The sequence below is a fragment of the Oryctolagus cuniculus genome, chromosome 1 (genome assembly GCF_964237555.1).
Source record: "Oryctolagus cuniculus chromosome 1, mOryCun1.1, whole genome shotgun sequence".
Taxonomy (NCBI): Eukaryota; Metazoa; Chordata; class Mammalia; order Lagomorpha; family Leporidae; genus Oryctolagus; species Oryctolagus cuniculus.
This window is the reverse complement of record NC_091432.1, coordinates 220,616,709-220,632,431: the sequence shown is the minus strand read 5'-3', so window position 1 is coordinate 220,632,431 and position 15,723 is coordinate 220,616,709. Positions and strand designations below refer to the sequence as shown.

General features: G+C 40.7%; 1 protein-coding gene across 9 annotated transcripts in view; it reads left to right on the top strand.

The window, feature by feature from the left end:
* The window catches only part of ASTN2 (astrotactin 2), a 1,032,549-nt gene that overhangs the window by 373,664 nt on the left and 643,162 nt on the right, over positions 1 to 15,723 (top strand). The window contains exon 1 of one of the 9 annotated variants that reach the window (XM_070066433.1): positions 6,947 to 7,020. The exons of the other annotated variants lie outside the window; for them this stretch is intronic. The gene's annotated coding sequence lies outside the window, so the exon portion shown is untranslated. Of the gene's footprint in view, positions 1 to 6,946; positions 7,021 to 15,723 lie in introns of those variants that run through there. 9 annotated transcript variants of the gene reach the window in all.

Sequence of the window (15,723 nt, the reverse complement as noted above, 5' to 3'; positions counted from 1 at the left end):
AAGCGAGAATTCATCTCTGTAAAAGGGAGGACAGTGGAACAAAGTGATGAGCATTATAATGTGCTGTTCCTCTCCCACCCTACTGTAGAGCTAGATCCTTGGACCCCTTAAAAAAAGTGACATTTACTTATTCTCAGACTAAGTACCTACCATGTGCCAGACCTGTATCAGATACGTTATGTATGCTATTTTCTATAATGCCCACAATAATCTGTAAAACAGATGCAGGTGTTATTTTTCATTTTCCAATTGAAGAAACAGGTAAGGAAAGCTATGATGGTGAGCTGCAGTGACCTTGAGTTCTAAACACTGGTGGTTGTTTTCTGTGCACTATTTCTGTGTACTGAACTTCAGCTTCCTCCCTTTAAAAATGGCACATGTGATTATTGTAGTTTACTATACAAGACTGATAGGCATAGTTCTGTTTCTTTTTCATTTTTTTTTTTTTTGTAACTAGTGCTTTCCACAAGGCATGATAGGGACACTCAGAAAAATATTACCTCCTGTGTATCATGAGGCATTTTTAGCATATATTCATCAGGTATTTTCTAACCATGGAGTATATACTAATTACTTTAATACAAACATACACATAAAAACATTAAGGCAAAGAAACGTTGCATATGGTCCCTAATGTCACACAGCTGGTAAACATCAGCTGCGATTGTAACAAAAGTCTTCTGGCTCTGAGCTAGTGTTCTCTTTCAAGGTCATTAGTAGCATAGGCATAATTTATATTGCATCATTAATTGTTTTAGTGTAACCTTGATCAGCTTCAGTAATTTGCATGGCACAGTATTAAATAAATGTTGTCTATTGTTGGAAATTATACTGTTTTTGAATTAAGAAAGATCTTTGTGATAATTCAAGCTGGCTACGGATGGAATATATTGAACTGAAAGTTCCAGGAATTGTATAAGTGTTTGCACTTATAAGTGTATAAGTAGCTACATACTACTAAAGATAATCAAAAACCAGTGAAAGGATAGGATGGAAAATAGTAGAAAACAGAAGTGCAAAGCATTTGAATAACATCTTTATTTTATATATATATGTATTTATATATTGGATATGCTATATATATTTTGTATATTATAGACACATACATATACACATAAACATACATGTATACATCTTAAATGGAAAGGAATAAGGATCCTGAATTGTGAATGCTGGCAGCATAATACAAACCCAGGTATGTCTGACTCCAGCCATCTGAAATCTGCCCTAAAAATTCTTAGACTTCCTAAAAAAAAAAAGAAAAAAAAGGATGAGTGTATAGTTTGTAACTGTGACCTAGATTTCTATGTATATATATTTTTGCCTGTGAATCAGGAAAAGAAGCTATTACACCATAAGCCCCATGATCCAACCTGTGCTGGCAGACCAGCTCTATGGAAAACAAACAACTAGCCTAATTTGTGGCATGTGCTGATTTCCATACTGTAAATTCTTTTTTTTTTTTTTATTTGACAGATAGACAGTGAGAGAGAGAGACAGAGAGGTCTTCCTTCCATTGGTTCACTCCCCAAATGGCCGCTATGGCTGAAGCTGCGCCAATCAGAAGCCAGGAGCCAAGTGTTTCCTCCTGGCCTCCCATCTGGGTGCAGGGGCCCAAGCACTTTGGCCATCCTCCACTGCCTTCCAGGGCCAAGCAGAGGGCTGGACTGGAAGAGGTGTACCCTTGCTCCTCACTGTTACTCAGGCAATGATTCCATGCTCTCTAGCAGACAGCATCAACACTATTACATACAGCCTCTTCATGTCAATTTCTTTTTCTTTTTTTTTTTAAATTATTATTTGTTTGAAAAGCTGAGTTACAGAGAGAGAGAGAGGGAGGGAGGGAGGGAGGGAGGGAGGGAGAGAGAGAGAGAGAGAGAGAGAGAGACCGTCTATCTGCTAGTTCACCTCCGAATGGCTGCAGCAGCTGGAGCTAGACCAATCTGAAGTCAGGAGCCAGGAGCTTTACCCGGGCCTCCCTTGGGCCATCTTCCACTGCTTTGCCAGGCAAATCAGTGTGGAGCTGGATTGGAAGTGGGGCAGCTAGGACTCAAACCTGTGCCCATATGGGATGCTGGCACTGCATACTGTGGCTTAACCCACTATGCTGCAGCATCAGCCCTGCCTTCTTTTTCAATACCCTTCAGTGGTTTCCCTGTTCTGTTCTTGTTCAGGGTAAACACCTCTACTTGGCCTTCAAGGTTGAATGCTCCTGCTCACCTCTGTGGCCTCATATCGTGTCATTCACTCTCTTTTCCACTGTGTTTTACTTTGTAACATCCATCCTGCTGCTTTGAATATATTTCCTTCCCATCATTAATACTGGGCTTTAATATCCCTTTCTAAAAGCGATCCTTCTTGTAAACATATTCTTCCCTTCTCTTTTTCTCTATCCTACTATGCATCAGAGTGAAAATAACATACTCATGCCTATGAACTCCTACCTTCTTCAGACTGGGAACTTGACAAGGAAGGAGGCCACATACATTTTTTTTCAACTCCCTGTGCCTAGCAGTTCCTGGTTCAATTTCTGCTACACTTAGAGGTCTCTTCTTCTGGTTCAGAAGGGTGTCCTGTGGGAGACAGTGTGACTGAGAGTTAGAGAGGCTGCATACTAGTGTCAGACATAGTGGGTTCAAATTTTTTTAGTTGTGTGATCAAACACATGAAATTTCACACATATGGTCTTAATTTTCTCCTCTGCTAAATGGATGTAGTAACCATAACTCCATCACAGTATTGTTATAAGGATGAGATGAAAATACTCCATGCAGGGCTAGGCCACTATCTGCAATGTTGGCATCCCATATGGGTACTGATTTGAGTCTCAGATGCTCTGCTTCCAATCCAGCCACCTCTTAGTGTGCCTAGGAACGCAGAGGAAGATGGACCAAGTGCTTGGACCCCTGCACCCATGTGGGAGGCCCAGATGCAGCTCCTGGTTTCAGCTTGGCTCGGTCCTGGCTGTTGCAGCCATTTGGGGAGTAAAGCAGCAGATGGAACATCTCTCTCTCTCTCTGCCTCTAGTCTCTCTCTATAATTCCACCTTTCATATAAATAAAATAAACCTTAATGACAGCAACAACAACAAAACTCCATGCAGAGCACTTAGTCCAGGGTTTGGGCCAAAGTATTTAAACATGGCAGCTGTTAATATTTTCCTTGTGACACAAAGTGACCTGTTGTCCAGCTAAGACTCTTGTCCACCTCATTCTGTGTACCAAGGAGAAAGTGACAAGATTCCCTGCCCCTTGAAAAGATCCCATGAAGCCTGCTGTCTTTTTATGAAATAAGCAATTGGTTGGGGGCTTTGTTCATTCATTTTTTTTTAATCCATGTGTTCATTCACTAAATGTGAAATTGATACTCAGTACCAGTTTCTATGTTAGAGAGAATAAGCCAAGATCTACAACCTTGAGGAACGTGGAGTCATCTGGCAGGAGTGCAAGTTCTACATTTCCCACTACCTGGTTATAGGACTTTGCTAAATGATCTTAACAATAGCCAGTTGGGTATTTAGTCTGTATAAACAATGCACTTTGATATATTTAAGCATGTAGTAAGAGATAAAAAGTGAGAGTGTCTATTTATTGGATTCGGAGTAAGACAAAGATATGATTGTACCTATTTTATGTTTTGAGGAACCTGATGCTACAAAACCAGAAATGACCAGCCTAAAGTCATATCACCAAAACCTGGTAAATCAGGGAAATTGAACCTTGCTGACTTTTACAATGGCATTATCTATTCTTTGAGCTGCTGACTACCGCAAAACCATGAAGCCAGAGACATTGCTAATAATTCTGGTCCTGGTTGACAATTGAAATGGAAGAAGACATTCATAGTTACGAGTCCCAGTGCTGCTGTTACTTCTACTCTAAGCGTGCATACACCATGGTCTCAATTCCTATACACTTATTCATACATTCACATATATACAAAGATTTCTATAAAATTTTGTAGGATTTCTATTTTTTTCTCTTCAGGATATTCAGGTATGGGTACTTTATAAATAAATATGTGCTAATGTTGTTACTGTTATTGCTGCCCCTTAAATTTAATGGCACATGCAAGAAACTCTAGATATGTGTAGCACCTGAATTATAGTTGCTTGGGGAACCACTGCTACCTTGTCCCTGACTCAGCAGAGTTGGTTTTTCAGGAATAATTTGTGCCCCATCCATGCCTTTACAAGGAACTGAGAGCCATGAGCATGGGGTAGGGGGCTACAAATGCACAAGCTCTCGTGGCTTCAATACATCATGTTGGACCAGCCATTCAGCCAGGGGAACTATGCAAATTCACTGGATCTAGGGACTTTGCTAATAATTGTAATAATTAAGGCAGCAAGCAGTCACTAAATACTCAATATATACTGAGCAACGTACTGGCAGCTTTACATGCATAAAGAGACATGAAGAAGTTAAATAACTTTCAGTGATATTAGCTAACAATTATCAGGACTTTCTTAATATCAGCCACTATGCTAAAATTTTCTTGCTTCATCTCAAGTAATCTTATGAACTGGGCATTTTAATTACTTCTGCTTTACAAATGGGGATGTCGAGGCTTTGAATAATTATAAAATCACTTGTACCAGCGTCTCAACTAGTACTGTACAGCGCTGGTGCTTGATGCCAGCCATGTAGATCTCTAAGGGCTATTTTCTAAGCTCTTCCCTTGTATTGACTTCCCAAGTTCATAGTGTTAAGCAATTATTGATCTGGGTATCAAACTTAATTTTCCTGATTGCAGAGCTCACAAGCTTTCCGTTTCACCAATATCACTCCAGGCTTGATGTATGAACACAGGCTCTTCAGAGATAGCTGCCTTTGTGACGATAAAACAACCAGCTCGTATGTTGCCTCCATGAAGCCAGCCCTGATTTTGTCAAGCAATCTGCACAGGCCGTTTCCTCTCAGATGTTACAATTGTTTTGACTTCTTCAGTAAAACAACCAAGACGTTAACAGCACAGTGTAATTATGTTTCCTACTGATCTTCTCGCTGCCCTGACTGTGGCTCCTCCAGAGCAGGACTCCGCCTGGCTCCAGTGCAAGTCTTATGACTTGCCCAAGGTCTGGCATGTACCATCAGCTTGGGGAATATTTTTTAAATGCCCATAAGTCCCTTCTAAACTTAAAATCTCTAAATCTCCTGCTAGGGATAGACACTTTTCAGCCTCTCTCAGTTATAGGACTTGGTATCTATTTTTTGTAATAAATAACATGCAAATTAGCTTCTTGAAATTACAACAGACTTTTATTATATCACAGTTTCTGGAGGTCAAGAATCCAGGCAGTTTATGACTGGTCCTCCAGCCCAAGATGTCTCATGGGGCTGACCTGAAGTTGCCAACCAGGGCTGTAGTCACCTCAAGATTTGACTTGCCTCTCAACTCACTCATGTGGTTGTCAGTGAGATTCAGGTCCTTCCTTAATACCAATGAGTCAGAGGCCAACTTCAGCCCCTTATCATTTGGGCCTCTCTGTAGGGCTGTTCACAAGGTTTGTCCAGAGCAATAAAGTGAGAAGAGACCAAGACAGTGTGAGCAAAATAGAAGTCAACACTTTGTAACCCAGCAGTGAAATCAGTGTCCTATAGCTTTTCCTGTATTCCATTTGACAGAACAAGTCACTAGGGAATTGGATTACACAAGGGCAGGAACACCAGAAGCAGTGGGCATTAGAGCTATTTAGAAAATACATATCTCGGGGGCTGGTGCCGTGGCTCACTTGGTTTATCCTCCATCTGCATCGCTGGCATCCCATATGGGTGCTGGGTTCTAGTCCTGGTTGCTCCTCTTCCAGTCCAGCTCTCTGCTGTGGCCCGGGAGGGCAGTGGAGGATGGCCCAGGTGCTTGGGCCCCTGCACCCACGTGGGAGACCGGGAGGATGTACCTGTCTCTTGGCTTTGGATCAACGCAGCGCCAGCTGTAGCGGCCATTTGGGGGTGAACCAACAGAAGGAAAACCTTTCTCTTTGTCTCTCTCTCTCTCTCACTGTCTGTAACTCTACCTGTCAAATAAAATAAATAAATAAATAAAAGAAAGTACATATCTCAGTACTTCTACTGAAGTTCATATCTCAATACTTTCCTTTTCTCCAAACAAAATCTTCCTTTTAGTTCAGGTAACATGAGCTTGTTCTAGTCCATGTACTTGTTTCTTTTTTTTTCAACTTTTATTTAATAAATATAAATTTCCAAAGTACAACTTTTGAATCACAGGGGCTTTTCCCCCCATAACCTCCTTCCCACCCACAACCATCCCATCTCCCACTCCCTCTCCCATCCCATCCTTAATCAAGATTCATTTTCAATCATCTTTATATATAGATCAATTTAGTATATACTAAGTAAAGATTTCAACAGACTGCACCCACACGGACACAGAAAGTATAAAGTACTGTTTGAATATTAGGTTTTTTTTTTTTTTTTTTTTTGACAGGCAGAGTGGACAGTGAGAGAGAGAGAGACAGAGAGAAAAGTCTTCCTTTTGCCATTGGTTTACCCTCCAATGGCTGCTGCGGCAGGCGCGCAGCTGGCGCACCGCGCTGATCCAATGGCAGGAGCCAGGTGCTTATCCTGGTCTGCCATGGGGTGCAGGGCGTAAGGACTTGGGCTATCCTCCACTGCATCCCCTGGCCACAGCAGAGAGCTGGCCTGGAAGAGGGGCAACCGGGACAGAATCCGGCTCCCGGACCGGGACTAGAACACTGTGTGCCGGCACCGCAAGGCAGAGGATTAGCCTAGTGAGCCACGGCGCTGGCTGAATATTAGTTTTTCCATTAATTCACATAGTACAACATATTAAGGACAGAAATCCTCCAATGGGAGTAAGTGCACAGTGACTCCCATTGTTGATTTAACAATTGACACTTTTATTTATGACGTCAGTAATCATCTGAGGTTCTTGTCAGGAGCTGCCAAGGCTATGGAAGCCTCTTGGGTTCACCAACTCTGATCTTATTTGGACAAGGCCATATTCAAAGTGGAAGTTCTCTCCTACCTTCAGAGAAAGGTATCTCCTTCTTTGATGGCCCATTCTTTCTGCTGGGATCTCATTCACAGAGACCCCCCCATCTAGGTCATTTTTTGCTAGAGTGTCTTGGCTTTCCATGCCTGCGAAACTCTCATGGGCTTTCTAGCCAGATCTGAATGCCTTAAGGGCTGATTCCGAGGCCAGAGTGCTGTTCAGGGCATTTGCCATTCTATGAGTCTGCTGTGTATCCCGCCTCCCATGTAGGATCATTCTCTCCTTTTTAATTCTATCAATTATTATTCGCAGACACTGGTCTTATTTATGTAATCCCTTTGACACTTAATCCTATCTTTTTGATCAACTATGAACTTAAACTGATCACTTTAACAAGTAAGATGGCATTGGTATATGCCACCCTGATGGAATTGAATTAGAATTCTCTGGCACGTTTCCATCTCTACCATCGGGGTAAGTCTGAGTAAGCATGTGCCAAACTGTACATCTCCTCCCTCCCTCATTCCCACTCTTATATTTAACAGAGATCACCCCTCAGTAATTTTAAACACCTAAGAATAATTGTGTGTTAATCAAAGAGTTTAACCAATTGTACCAAGTAGAACAAAAAATACTAAAAGGAATAAAATAGTAAGTTGTTTCTTGACAGTCAGGACAAGGGCTGATCAAGTCATTGTTTCTCATAGTGTCCATTTCACTTCAACAGGTTTCCTTTTATGTGCTCAGTTAGTTGTCACCGATCAGGGAGAATATATGATATTTGTCCCTTTGGGACTGGCTTATTTCAATCAGCATGATGTTTTCTAGATTCCTCCATTTTGTTGCAAATGACCGGATTTCATTTTTTTTACTACTGTATAGTATTCTATAGAGTACATATCCCAAAATTTCTTTATCCAGTCTACTGTTGATGGGCATTTAGGTTGATTCCATGTCTTAGCTATTGTGAATTGAGCTGCAATAAACATTAAGGTGCAGACAGCTCTTTTATTTGCCAATTTAATTTCCTTTGGGTAAATTCCAAGGAGTGGGATGGCTGGGTCATGTGGTAGGGCTATATTCAGGTTTCTGAGCAATCTCCAAATTGTCTTCCACAGTGGCTTTACCAGTTTGCATTCCCACCAGCAGTGGGTTAGTGTCCCTTTTCCCCTACATCCTCGCCAGCATCTGTTGTTGGTAGATTTCTGAATGTGAGCCATTCTAACCGGGGTGAGGTGAAACTTCATTGTGGTTTTGATTTGCATTTCCCTGATTGCTAGTGATCCTGAATATTCTTCATGTGTCTTTGTAGTTCATGTACTGGATGAGTGACTTATCACCAAGCTCATGATCTCTTACTCCATCTAGTATATCCTTCAGCTGCCTCTGATGTAGACATTGTTTGGTACTCTTACATGATGCTTTTGCAGACTAAGATTTCTTCTTCTAGCCCAATTTCCTCTCCTTGTTCTCCAGTTAGAGATACATGTTGTAGATCTCATCCCTTGTACAATGGCTTCAGATCCCAATATGCCTGATAACTCACCCTTTGGGATTAGGAAGTCCCCACTGTGTCTCCAACACCTAGCATAATAGCTGGCACTGAGTAGGTACTTAACCACATTTTTGTTGTCAAAGTAAATGAGTGAGGCTATGTTTCAGGCTTGCATGTGGCTTGGAGGGCTGGCTTGAGAGGACTTGAGACATTATCTAGGATGAAGCCTTCTTTCCTTATGATGGACTGTAACTTTCTTTGTGATCTCTTCCCACCTAGTTTCCTGGGTGCTGCTGTCTACACTACACTACTTGTACCTGATATTTCCACCATACTATTTATGTGCAGAGCCCTACTATTCCTTTCTCCAAAATTTCTTCTCTGGTTTCTACTCAGCTAATGCTTATGTATGCTACATGCCTCACCTCTTGGTAATCATTCTATGACCCTCAATCCTGGGTTAGGTCTTTTCCTCTCTGCACTGACCTTTGCCATTTCTCTTCAGGGGTCTTCTATCAAAATCCTTGATGGCTCTGATATCTGTATCCCCAGCTCACAGCACAGAGTTCATTGAAGAGTGGGCCCTCAATAAATATTTGTTGAATGATTAGCATTGTTCCTGTTATAGATGGAGAAACAGGAGTCTTGCAGCATAGAGGGATTTACTCAATGGTTCCTGGTGAGCAACGATGGTCTGCTTTCAAGTTGCATTCAAGTTGGAGCTCCAGATTCAGAGAAGGGAGGTCTTTACACAACCTTCAGACGTTGCCTTCACACTAAAACACAAGACAGGAAGTGGTTCTAGAATGCCCCTTAGGCTGAGGCCCTTGTTGTTCTTTTGGAGGTGATATATTTAAACCAGCAGGCTTGAAAGGTTTTCTGCCGAGAATGTCAGCCTGAAATGGGTAGAGGCCTCTGTGTAGAAATGTGTTTGGGCAGAAATGCTTAACATAACATTTTTTTCCTTTCTTATTTTTTTCTTCTTTTATGTTTTTTTTATATTCCTTCCTCAAAGGTCTAAAGGCAAAGCTGTTTATCTCCAGATGGCTGTTTAAACACAATGAAACATGCTTTTACTGAAATGTTAGTGATTTGAGGAAGTAGATTGGAAATACAGAAAAAAAAATCCTCTCAATTTAAAGAGCTGAGGATGGGCATGTTTATTCTAATAAATTCCATCCAGTGCTCTGCAGCTGAACACTGTACCCAGGAAAGGACAGCATCCCCTGTCCCCTACAGGGCCACAACATCTTAATTTTCCAGAGTGAGGGTTTGGGTACTGGGCAAGAACTTTGGAACCTCCCTACTCAAGCCAAGGCTCCTTATGGTTTCTTAGATTTGCAAACGACCTTGATGATAAACAAGCCCAGTAAGAACTCACAGAAGCAAAGATATTTCTGGGGTCAAGCAGATTTGGCTTGAATCCCAGGGCCTCTGTGTGTGCAGCTTGGAACAATTGTCTCTTCTTCCTAAGCTTCATGTTCCTTGTTTTTGTACAATGGGGATAATGATATATATACCTCAGGGGATTGTTTTAAGGAGAAAGTGAAACAATTAATTCCAAGTGATAAGACTCCATGGCTTGGTTCTGCAAATGCAGAACATCTGTTTTGTTTCCCTTTATCTGTGTTTAATTATTCTAGGGCACCCATATCAAAGGCCTCTCTGTCTTTCTTGTTTCAAGGTGTTCTCTCTTGATGGGGTCGTGTTCCAATCATGACCACTTTCTTCAGAACATGGACCACTTATCTGTATTAGCACATCATACACATCTGAGTTGCAACCAACTTTGCTGCTTACTGGGTGTGTGACTTTGAGCAGAACCAGTCCTCCCTCTTCTCTGAACATAGTTTCTTGATCCATAAAATGAGGGGAAACAAATTAAACACAGAGTTCAAAGGGTCCATCAGAGGCTTAGCACATTCTAGGTTGTTGTGCATGTGTTTTGATCTCTTACTGTAAACTCAGTATCCTCCACGCCCCATGGTTGTTCTCTCACTTCTGATCCATCCTGAATTCATGCAGATGATCTTTTGGACACAAAGGTCAGAGTCTATATTAATGAACTTATTTTTGAGAGCAAAGCAAGAGATTTATTTAAGTCAGGAACCTCTTGCCACAGCAGCCAGGAAGGTGGTTCAGAGAGGGAAACCCAAGAAACAGTGGCCATTGGAGTCTTCTAAGCACAGTTTTGTGGGGCGGAGTACAGGGATAGAATAGCAGCTAACCATCAGTTAGTAGGCTGGGACAAAACTCATCAAAAGACTGGATTTGTAATCTTGATTGCCCTGTCTTGCTTGCTCAGGAAGGAACAAAAGAGCATTAGAAAGGTGGGATAAGTGACTTCTTCTTATGCATTCATGATAAAACTAGAAACTCAGAAGGGTGGGATGGGTTCTTTTGTCTTGCTAAAGGCAGCTTAGGGGAGAAACAAGCATTTTGCATCATCTTATAGTTTTCCCCTTTTCTCGTTTTGAATGCAACCAACCTAACTGCCTATTAACCTGTCTGCTTCCTCACATTCCCTCTGCCAGTAGAATGGACCCTAACTTCCTTTAGGGATGTGGGGTGAGGACTGCTCTGGCTGCTTCATGCTGAAAAGGGGCATCATGGAGGGACAGCAGCAGGGCATTCTTCTAAGGGTTGGATCTAAGGGTCCCTGGTACAATGTGGACTTCCTTGGGGGCGTTGTCTGAAGTATTGCCTGGAATTTGATGGGTTTTGGTTAGTTAATCCTGGATAACACAAAACATAAGTCAGTTGCTATCTTTCCCAATAGACAGTCTTGTCTTGTGAGAGTTCCAGGGATCTAGCTGGAAGCCTCAATGTTAAAGACTTAGTTTTGGGGGGTTTAGATGTAAAAGTGTCAGATTTAAATCATTTGGTCAAAGTAAATTAAGCCTGAGCATTTTAAAAAACCAAAGCTATAGATCAAATCTAATCAGATGTAGCTAGCTCCTTTCTTATATATAACTTATTTATTTATTTTTATTTTTCCTGGAAACCTTTTACTTAAGGTACACAAACTTCATGCATTTTATGAATATAACTTTAGAAACAGTGATTCTTCCCACCCTACCTGCCCTCCCACTCACATTCTCACCCTTCTTCCTCTTCCCTCTCCTATTCCCATTCGTATTTTTTATTAAGAACTATCTTCAATCAACTTTATACCCATAAGATTAACTCTATACTAAGTAAATAGTTCAATACATAGTCAATATGAAATAACACCTTGATAGTAGATACTCCATTTTGGAGCACCTGAGACCCCATCCTAGGAAGGCACCTGCCACCCATCATGGGACCCTGGTATGAAACTATGATCTAAAACACTCATACAATAACAGTCCACTACATCACATTTGGCAACCTGCATCACACTTGGCAAAGCATAGAAACCCCCAGCATGATTGTTAAGCTTGGAAATGGATAGACTGTACCTAGGTTAATTATAAAAATGTAATTTGTCTATGTCCTACATATGATTTAAGCCAATACCTGGAATAATGTCAAGATTATAATTCAGATTGTTAAGATTGTAACTAGTATTGTTAAGATTATAATTGATATTAGTTTCACATAGGTTTTAGGTTAGCTTGACCCTGGTAACCATGTATTCTCCTCCTGATTTTGTGGCTTTTTCCTTTATAAACTCTGTTGCTTTGGGCTTTGGGATCGAGAGTTCTTTGGGCATGAGCCTGCTCTCCACCACTGGCAATAAAGGACCATCAAATTTTATCAATGTGTTGTGCTCCTCTGTTTGCTGTGTCTCAGACACAACAAAGGCAAGGGCTGTTCAAAATCAACGCATCTCAAAGTGTCAGTTTCATGCCTATAGATACCTTTTAAGTGATCTATTAGTTACCAAAGATCAGGGTTTCCTGTTGCATCCATTTTGTTGCAAACAACAGGATTTGATTTTTTTTTACCACTGTATAGTATTCTGTGGTGTGTGTGTGTGTGTGTGTGTGTGTGTGTGTATATATATATATATATCCCATAATTTCTTTATCCAGTCTTCAGTTAACAGACATTTGGGTTGATTCCATATCTTAGCTATTGTGTATTGAACTGCAGAAGCTAGCTCCTTTTAAGCAGTTAAATTCAATATAGGCAACAGGAAACATATAAAGCTTTCCTGGGATACATAAAGTTTTGTTACTTAGGTCAGTTAGAAAACAGAAAATCTTTGATTGAAAAGGATTAGCATGTGATATCAAATGTGCATGTGATATCAAATTAGCATGTAATACTGTTGATGGTGGTGGTATGGGTAGTGGTGGTGGTGGAAGTGGTGATGGTGATGGTGGTGACAAAGCAGATAATCTTTGTTTCTGTTATATAGTGTATATTACCCTATTTAATCTTTCTAATGATTCTCTCAAATAGATGTTATTCCCATTTTACAGATGAGGAAAATGGAATTCCTGAAGGTTCACTAGAAAATGACAGAACTGGTATTCAAATCTAATTTTCTCTAAATTTATAGTCCATGTTCCATTACCACAATCCGAGTTGTACCAGTCTATTATAGTCTTTTTGTGGGGATGTTTGGATATGGTTCATCCTAATTACAAGTTGGTGTTTGCCAAAATGTCCCAGTTGGGCCCATCTAATATCTAGTCCTTTATGAGATACTACAGCCAGTGCCACATGGGATTAGAGAAGCATTAGGTACACTGTCTTTGTTCCAGAAGATATTGATTGAGGTAGGGAAAGACAACAACTATTCATAATGTTGAAGTGAAGAATATTGTTCTGGGAGCTGCGGTGGGTGGGATCTATCTGTGGCTCTAGGAAAACTAACTTTGGTTAAGGCTTCTCTCCTTCCTACTTCTGCTCAGTTTCCTCCTCCTAATCTTAACATGATGGATTTGAGCAGCTGATCTAATTGACTCCTCCAGCTCTGTTTTTCCTGGACCTGTGAATATTTCCTTCATGTGAGAGACAAGTAGTAGAATCTGCGTTTTGAATCAAAGGTGGGTAGAGAGTCTCTTTTATGTGTTCAACCAATGGCTGTATGAGAGAGAAGGGGTAGCAGCTAGTTTACAGAGCCCCTGGAGGCAGGAATATATTCAACTGGTTACAGCTGTTGAGTAGATTTTCATTCAGCATTGAGAGAGTCTTTGCCTTGGGTGTTATCAGTGAAGGGAGACCACATAGAAGCACTAGAATTTTAAAATCCAGATCTAGATTTGAATTCAAGTTTGCCTCTCAATAGCATTCTAGCCTTGGGGTAGATTCAGTTTTTTCATTTGTAAAATGAGGAGCCAGCAAACCTTTCTGATCGATAAAATAAAGTAATATATGTATTATCTGTACAAAATGTCATATCTAGTAACTGCTGTCATCAAAAGCAAATGTCATTATCATCACCATCCTCCTCCTTTTCCTCTTCTCCCTCATCCTTCTCATCTCTAATATATTTTCTTTTGAATTCACAAGCTCCAGTTTTGGTGATGTTCAAACACAGGTTGGATGACCATGAGGAAGACATTGCAGTAAAGTATCTGCATTCTATAGCAGGTTAGGGTAAAAGCCTTTACAGTACCCTGTCAATCTCAGGTCCTGTGAATCATTTAGAACAAATGATATGTGAGATAGGAGTTAAGGAGAATATTAAATTCCTGTGACTTGTGATGTTAAAGGCAGATGTCTAGGAGATGGGCATTCCCTTTGGCCTTGAAAAGCTGATCTATCTTGAACGTTGTGGAAAAGTAGGGGAATGCATGTGGCTACCCACAGAGAAAGGGAACAGACAAATCTTACTGCAGTAGAGGATTTATGGACTATCAGGTAGAACTCCATTTCCCATTACTTCTTAGGAACAGTGTTAGTGTTAGGAGAAAGGGGTAAAGAGGACTGAACACAGATCTTGAGAAATCCTCCTCTCATTAGAAGCAGTATGGCCAGCAATAGTCATCATGGGTCTACAGGGGCAGGAAGCTATGGAGGCTTAGAAGAAAAAAATGAGCTTGCAGGTCAGTAGGTCTTGATTCATCTTCCATATCTGTCCTTTACTAGTTCTGAGACTGAGAATGTCAATTAAACCCTCCAAGCTTTCCTTTTTACCAATGTCAAATAAAGGCTGGGACTCTCAGTGCTCATATACAATAAGAGATTCTGCAAGCAAATGACACCAGATCGGATCTAGCACATATTAAATGCACAACAAATTTTATTTCTCTGCTTCTGCTTTCACCAACCTTGGGCCAAATCCACTGACATTTAGAAGAATGTAACATTGACTTTTTTGCAAGTTCTGATACAGAGGAGGTGGAAATGTGCCTTTCATAGGAGGTGATTGGTCCTGATCTTCCTTGGTAGCCATGGAAACTTGTGGCTGCTCTTCTGCTCTGCCTCTTAGCACTACTTGGTCCCTAACACTCCTCTGTCACTCTCCATTCTGTCAGTGTTGTGGACTGAATGTTGTGATGCAGGTAGACAGCCTACGATGGTAAAAGGGCTAACATGGGGATCAGCCAGCGGCATCTTTTTAAAACAGCATTTTTGGTTCGTCGGTACATGCTGGTGATCACCGTAAATCTGAAACCTGCCTTCCACCTTTGCCATTTATTTCTGAGCCTTTCTAGAACCTTAGCTCTTTTGAATTATCTCCTCTATGGTATTCATCTGTACTGCAATTTCATCTTTTCAATACAGGATCTTTTGCTTTACCTTAATGCATTCCATCAGCCTGCTAAATATAAGTTGAATAGTCTTTAACCTCTTGAACTTGCCTCTTGTACCTGCCTCTTTTCTCTCTTTGCATTTTTCTATGACTTTAACACTTAGGGGCCAGAAGAGTACAGACTCTGAAGCCAGACAAATATGACTATTGAAACGTCACTCTCTACTTCCTAACAATAGCCAAATCTTGTTTTCCATTATTAAATGAAAGTGGTAATCTCTGAGTTGCTTGGCTGTTGGGAAGCTTAAATGGAATTATGTCCATACAATCTTAAACACAGTGCCTGGCATGGGGGCAGCAGTTCATTATTGGAATATACTGATATTGCTATTTATACAAATTTTGCATAAATGATTGAACTAGCACACTGTTTCCTTACTTTGTTTCATAGACTGATGGTTCTGCAATATGTTAATACTTTGGAGAAACAGCAGGAAACATAATGTAATGCAAGCCTTTTCAGAGACCTTAATACCAAGTATATACTCTGGCACATTAAGAGGGGATGCAGAATGTAGTGTGTCCCAGATTTTTTTGAGCATGGAAAATTTTCTTTTCA